This window comes from Elephantulus edwardii, unplaced genomic scaffold (genome assembly GCF_000299155.1).
Source record: "Elephantulus edwardii isolate Elephantulus edwardi_28Jun2011 unplaced genomic scaffold, EleEdw1.0 scaffold00417, whole genome shotgun sequence".
In the NCBI taxonomy this organism is placed as follows: Eukaryota; Metazoa; Chordata; class Mammalia; order Macroscelidea; family Macroscelididae; genus Elephantulus; species Elephantulus edwardii.
In genome coordinates this window covers 113,196-121,247 of record NW_006400167.1, presented here as the reverse complement: position 1 = coordinate 121,247, position 8,052 = coordinate 113,196, and positions in this window count along the sequence as shown.

Here is an 8,052-nt window from a genome sequence, read left to right as displayed (position 1 = left end):
GAGGGACAATGCAGGAGGGGAAGACTCTCTATGAGATGGATTGATTTGGTGACTGGGGTAATCGGGATGGGTGTGTCAGAGGCGGTGCCGTTGGTGCAGGATAGAGCAGGGTTTAGGGCTGTTGTGCATAGGGTCGCTATGAGTCAGAAACGACTCAACGGCACATAACAACAACAACAACAACATTGGTCTGTGTGTTTCGAGACCAAGATTTTTAGAGGTTGTAAAATATGTTAGTGGCTTAGTTGTAAGGAGTTGTGCCCCCCAACCCAAAGGAATACAGTTCAAGTCCACCAATATCTCCATGACAGAAAGATGGATAGTCTCCTTCTGTGCAATTTGCAATTTATTGTCTCATAAAACTCATTGGAAAGTAAGCTATTAGTCAGTTGTAACTCGAGAGTTCACTACAACAACAAATACTGGACGAGATTGTCCTTCTTTCTCTTGTGGAGCAGCTGGTAGATTCAAACTACCTGTTTACCCACTGGATCACCAGAGCTCCCTACAGTTAGTAAATAGTGATCTTATTTTTTTAAGATTTTATTAGATTCATTTAATGGGGAAATTATTGACTTGCTATTCTGAAAAGTTGTTAGGATTGAATCAAGGACTGAGAAAGGAGGACACTTAATGGAGCAGCAGGTCACTATAGTGCAGAAAATAAACAAGAGAAAAATACCAAAAGTCTTATTTTAAAAACCAACTTATTAAAATTTTACTTTTATATTGGTTTTGAATATACCATGGACTGCCAGGAGAACAAATAGGTTCATCCTTGAGAAGGTGAAACCAAGCTGTTCTCTGGAGGCAAAGATTCTGAGGCTTTGTCTGACATACTTTGGGCATGCCTCAAGGAGGGACCAGTCCTTGGAGAGGGACATCATGATTGGAAGGGTGGAGGGACAGCACAGCAGAGGAAGAACCTTGATTAGATGGATTGATTCAGTGACTGGAGTAAGTGTGTCAGTAAAGTTGACACAGGATAGAGCAGATTTCATGGCTATTGTACACTGGATCACTATGAGTCGTAAGCAACTTGAAGGCACATAACTACAACAAACAACAAAAATTGGTTTGCTTATAAAGTTCATATAAATTGTGTTTCACGCTATTCTTCAATCACATTTTGTTTCATACAATCCTTCTCGTGCATTATGTTTGGGTATTTTGGTTGGTGTTTAAAAAAATTCGTTTTATACTGATTTACTTACAAAGTTCATATACATTGTTTTTCACACCTGATCTTTCCCTTTTCCTTTATCCACACCACCTCCCACCACCCATCAAATTGTGTGACCCTATGATTAAGTGCCACCACCTTTCTCACCCCTCTGCTTCCTCCAGCTCCTTCTTTGATCTTCATACTCATTCTACAGATGTCTTTTACAAACCTGCAATGCCTGGACGTATGAGAATAATTTGTACCTTTTGTGTTACAAGGGAATACTTCTCAGCGATATATTGCATTGTAGACAGGTAAATTACATTTAAAAAATTTCAGGTTTAATAAGGAGGCTTGCCAATTATTTCTGCTAGACTAGGAGTTTATACTTTTCCCTTTTAAATATGTTTTAGGGAAGAGTATTCATTTTATTCAGTCTTTTATTATTCTATTGCAAAAATTAGTCCTTACTGTTCAAGGTAGCTCAAAGTGCTTTAATTTCAAACTATTACAGGTATCTAAGAAAGAAATTAATTTCCTACTGTAAAGTTACTATAAGTGCAGAAGAAGAAGGGGCAATCTCCTCTCATGTGAATAACTACCTCTGAAAACCCTGCAGAGGGTGAGCTATGGGTCACTTCAGACTCGATGGTACACAACAACAACAAGGTATTATAAAGTGGTAGTTTTCTATTGCTTTATTGACTATTGTAATCCTTTTATTTGTCTATTTTCCACTCTTGAATAACAGGGCAACAGCTCTCTTTGGATATTTCCCGCTGAACAAGGCCGTCAAGGGTTAAGGAAGGGAAAATGCACTTTTCTAACTAGAAGATTTCAGTGGAGGTTTTGAGAGTTGAAACTGCACAGTATCTTGGATCAGCTGGCAGGCATCTTTCTCAACGGAGGAACAGGCTGTTCAACCAATGAGATTTTGTTCACTTTAAGGTATTAATTTTTCCTTGGATTGCAGCTTTAAACAAATGGAGTCTACTGTTAGGTGGCAGAGCTAGGAAAGAAGTCAGCAAATGAGAGATAAATCTTAAAAGCAGCTTTGTTTATTAAGGGGAGCTCCCAGGCAAGGTTTCTCATTCTGAAGATTGATTCAGTGACTTTCACACCTTTTAGCATATTGGGGAGGGTTTTTTTATAATGGGACCTTCAGGTATATTACACTGTGATTTATGGTTTACCTGTTAGTTCTGCTAGCTGGGCAAGGCCATTCACTCTTCTTATCAGCGTTTGAATTCTTCATTTTCCCCCTCGGCCCCCGCTTGTCTGGACCTAACATGCCAGCTTCTTTAGTGATAAAAAAGGGTGATGTATCTCTCTCTTCTAACTACTTCTTGCTGATCAGAGGTGAAAGTCTGGGGCTCAGAGGCTGGATCAGATCTGCCCAGGATCAGTAGCCAGGGGGGAATATTAATGTAACAGCAGCTGGTTCACTGTTAAGTTGCCCATCTCTTTTATCCTGTGAAGTAAGAATTTAAAAAAGTAGGGAGTGATTAGTAAAAATATGCTTACAATTACTATTGTCCCTAGAAATGGCACAGGACATGAAAATAGACTTCACCAACGAAGACATTCAGATGGCAAACAAACACATGTTCAAAACCCCTAGCTCTAAGATAGATGCAAATCAAAACAACTATGAGATATCATCTCACCTTCACCCCAGTAAGAACAGTAAAATTTAACCAAACAGCAAACAACAAATATTGATGAGGTTGTGGAGAAACTGGAATCCTTATTTACTGTTGTTGGGAGTGTAAAATGGTATGACCACTATGGAAGGCAGTATGGCGTTTTCTCAAAAAATTGCAAATAGAAATACCATTTGACCCAGAAATTCCACTACTTGGAATATATCCCAAAGAAACCTTAACTTCCAGACAAGCAAATATATGCACACCTATGTTTATCGTGGCTTTGTTCACAGTAGCAAAGAGCTGGAAACAATCTAAGTGCCCATCAACAAATGAATAGATAGAGAAGCTGTGGTATATTCACACAATGGAATACTACTCTGCATTGAAAAATAAGAAACTAATGAAATATTATTCAAAATGGGTGATCCTGGAGGACATTATGCTGAGTGAAATATGTCAGTCACAAAAGGACAAATACTACGTAGTGCAACTGTTGTAAAACGGGACTGACATCAGGATTGGGGGGAGACTGAAAAAGATGGGATAAATTGTGTACACTGCATTGAAACGTATAAGGGAGAGAACTGCTTAAAAGGGAGATATAATTAGGTATTATTATCATGACAGCAGTCCAGAAGGAAGATTGCATCATGGAGTGGATTGGGGGGAGGGATTATATAACAATGAAATAATTTTTCTTTTACTTTTCAAAATGAAGTCTGCATAAAGGAGTGGACTTGGGGGAAGGGATTGTATAACAATGAAAGAATTTTTCTTTTATTTTTCAAAGAGAAGAGTGAACTGGGGCGGGGAGGTTGGGCATGGAGAAATGTGCAACAATGAATGGATGGAAATCCAAAGTCTCTGTAAACTTTCATTAAAATTAATAAAACAACAACAACAAATCCACTGGAGATGCAACTATGAGTCAATTCTGACTCAATATAACATAATAAAAGCAACAACATATGTTTTAATTTTTTTAAAAAAAGAAATGGGTTCTCAAGCCAATTTGGAAGAAGGCTTGTGGTCTTCTGCCTGTTTTTTAACTGTTCAGCTAATTTTGTTAGTTTAGAAACTTTTTATTCTACCAGTCCTGATTCGTTCACAGAGTAGCAACATTCCTCTCTTAAGAACAATCTTGTGCTCTCCAATTTTCAAAAGTGACCTGTGCTGGTGATGTCAGCTGACATTGGAGGGAGGCTAGGGAGGCTTATGTTGTTTCTTCAAAATCCTGGGCCAAAATAATACTAGGCCAAGAGCTCTCCCTGCCAGCCCTCCTCCAGCGGCAGTGGAGGCTAGATTGTATCTGACCATGGTTGGGAGAAATGCTGCTCTCTTAATTCAGAAATTGTGTGTGTGTGGGTGGGGGGTAGGTAGGAAGGTTAATTTAAATTCACTATACAAGGTGTACAACTGTTACAGAAAAATAGGGACCCCTTGTGGTGGAATTTATGCATCTGTGTAGGGTCCCATTGCACCCAAGTGTTGTCCTGGTTCAGTTATGATGTGCTTGTTTATGCTAACATTGTGTATACACCTCGCATGTTCCATTGCAGAAGGTGCAAACGAGGAAGTTATGTAACAGATGCAAGAGGGCTTGGCTTGCTTATCAGGCTCTTCTGTGTTCCAGAATGGTGGAGCACTTAGTTTGGGCTGATGAAGTGGATTGAGATGTTTTGGTGAAGTATGATCTAAAGAAATTTATTGGTACTATGCTAGCAAAGATCATTGTATAGAGGCACACAGGAAACAATGGGAAAGTTTGCTCACCATCTGACTTTGGTTAAGGAATAGTAAAGTGCTCTGGATAATTTGGACCCAGAGTCGGGGGCTGCATAGTGTGTGGCCCTCTAGATATTTGTTCTATCATTGTCTGCTCAGCTTGGAGAATGTTACTGGAAACCTGAACTTGGGTGCTGGCATCTAGAACGGATTCTCTGCTTATGTGTATTGTGCTAGAGAGCAAGGATATAAATCCATAGAATATCATTTTCCTTTAACCCCAGCCTGCCACTTGGCGTCTCAGTGGTCTGAGATATGAAGGTAGAAGTTTCCCATTCAATATAACAAAACTCTGGTATTATAAACATCATGGATTGTGCATGACCAATATAGACAAACCCTGTATTTCTCTGGCCACTGCTGACAGTATGAATGGTCATGTAGGAAGCAAGAAAAGGGCCATCTATAGGATGAAACTGCCCTAGGTGATAATGAAATGGTGATTGTTGTTTCAGCATCCTTATCAAGAGCAGTCCTCTGAGCAAATGAGGTATGTGGCTGGAGTAGACTGCTGAATGGGAGTTTTTCTTACTTTACATCTCCACATGTAAGAATTACCTAGGGCTTGGGTGCTGAGTGAAGTGAAGAGTAGTGGGACCCATCATTTGAGAGATGTAGGAAACTTGCTCAGTGAGAGGAGCATATTTGACCTGAAAGAGCTGGTGCCAGTGGTTGCAGTTAAGATGACTGTATAGGGTCCATCCCTAGCATGGTTGTAGAGGCTTGGATGCGTGCCACTTGATGAGAATGGCATCTCCTGGAGCGACTTCAGTGATTTGGTCTGGACTTTCAGACAAGGCTTTGGGTATGCAGTGGTCTGCGTGTTCCTGGAGTGATTGCTTGAGGAGGGAGAGATAAGGAAGATATGATGCTAAAAGAGGAGGTTCAGTGGGTAAGTTGTGGTTCAACAAAAATAGTCGGCTGTACATTAGTTCAAAAGGGCTCAGAAAGGATGGTGAGTGGGGTGTTGCTCAGATACAGGCTAAGGCAATAGGTATTACCCAAGACCTGTGTAACTTGACAGTCAGTTTAGTAAGATGGGAATGGATTTAATGAGTCCATTCATGTGGACTACTTTGCCTGAAGACAGGGGACAATATGGTATGTGTAGCTTCGAGCAGATGCTCAAACTAGACGATACATGCTGGGTGACTCTGGAGACAAAGCTAGGACCATTATCTGAATGTATAGAAGTAGGGAGGCCAAACCTGGGGATGATATGCTGGAGTAGGTCTTCAGTGACCTCATCTGCTGCTTCTCATTGGGGAGGGAAGGCTTCAACCCATCCAGAGAAGGTAACTATAGTTATGAGATACTTATATTTCTTGTGGGTTGGCATATGTGTGAAATCAATCTGCCAATCCTGTCCAAGTATGTGGCCTCAGAGTTGATGTTTGTGGGGTGTGGGCTAGACTTACCTTTACCTTTTCTAGCATGAGAAAAAACAATTCTTCTTTATTCTTGCTTATTATTTTCAGCTACCAGACGCATCCACAGCAATTGATATATCCCTTGGTCAGGCCCACCCTAGTCTTTAAATGGATATCCTTGATCTTTTAGCTCTTTGGAGAGGTCCTTGATAGTAGATTTCCCAAAGCAAGACAGGGAAATCTTTTTATTTCTCTACTGCTGCTGCCATTATTGTTGATTGTTGTGGTGTTAGACTAAAAGTTGGTTTGGTTTTTTTTTTAAAAGACATTATGGTTAGTCCCTCTGGTCTCCAACTACCTTATCAGCAGACACACAGTCTTGCAAGTCAGCATGGTCTTGCTAATCATTAACAGCTGAGGCAGCAATATAGAGAAAGCACTCTTCACACTACATGGTATGTGAAAACACCAACACCATAGTGACAGCATGATTTTGTTTAGGGTTCCTGCTGTATCCAACCAGGCCCACTGCTCACCAGTTTCTACAAAAACCCTGGTCTGCATACCTACAGTCATTCCTCTCATAGTCATTGCTCTGAGAGGTCTGAGTCTCTGAAGAACATTTTAGCAAATCTTTGAATCCACAGTACATAGAGGAATTGGGGTACTGAGCCACAGATGGAAATGTTAATAGAAAGTATGGACCTAACACAACCTGTTAAGCATTTGGGAGTATGTTGACCTGAGGCTTCTCATAAATAGCCTTCTATTAATCTTAGCAGGACAAATTATATAAGCAATTAGTAATCTAAGAAAAATGAAATTTTTGATAACTTTATTCATTTCTCCATTATCATGATTTTGGAAAAACTTCACACACAATTTGAGTGTGTTGTCAAAAGAAGGTAGGCTTTGGAAAAAGACATCATACAGGGAAAGGTGGAGCATCAGAAAAAGAGAGTAACACCCTCAAGAAGAAGAATTGACAAAGTGACTTTAACAATACTCTTTATCATATCAGAGAATATGAGGATAGGGCAAGGTACAAATCTGTTGCTTATAGGGTCACTGTGACTTGTAATCAACTCCATGGCACCTAACAACAATATCACTATGTTGCTTACTGGTCCAGTGGCAAGGTCATATAAATTGTATCTTAACATGAAGGAAACGAAACCTTCACCACTGAACCAATAAGCAACAACGTGATATTATTGTTATTATTGATCTTTGTATGTGAAGGAAGCACACTGTTAGTTAATTATTGTATGTAAACCAATTAAAAAGCAGAAAAATTTAACAAATTTGTGCTAAAACACTGTAAAAAAATCCCAATCCATAAACAAAACATGTATGAATGGTTCCATAAACAAAACATGTATGAATGGTTCAGTGAAAAACAAACTTACTTGTAAATTTTCTTTTAAATAACAATAAAACAGATGAAGAACCTAAAAAATAGAATTCATATTGAAGGCTAGAGTCAATGATCTACACCAAATGGTTAAAATTTTCTTCACTTTCTGCAGGCAGGGTTATGTCACTTGCATAATATAGGTTGTAGATGAGTCTTCTCCATTCCTGATCCTGCATTCTTTTACATATAATCCAGCTTCTGGATCGATTTGTTCAGCGTACAGATTAAATATGCATGGAGAAAGAATATAACCATTACACACACCTTTGCTGATTTTAAACTGTGCAATGTTAACTAGTTCTGTTTAGACAATTGATTCTTGGTCTATGTACAAGTTTCACATGAGCATAAAAGTTAAGTGCTCAGAGATTTTTATTCTTCTCAATTATAGTCATAATTTCTTATAATCCATAGCCAAATATCTTTGCATACTAAATAAAACACATGAAAAAAATTTACAAAACCCCACATGTAAACATCTTTTTGGTATCCTTTGTTTTCAGCCATGATCAATCTGACATCAGCAATGATGTCCCTCCTTCCATGGCTTCTTTTTTTTTTATTAATTTAGTTTGTTTATTTTTCATTTCAATGAACATCTACAGAGATTTTGGAATTCCATTCATTCATTGTTGCACCCTTCTCCCCGCACAAACCCCTCCCCCC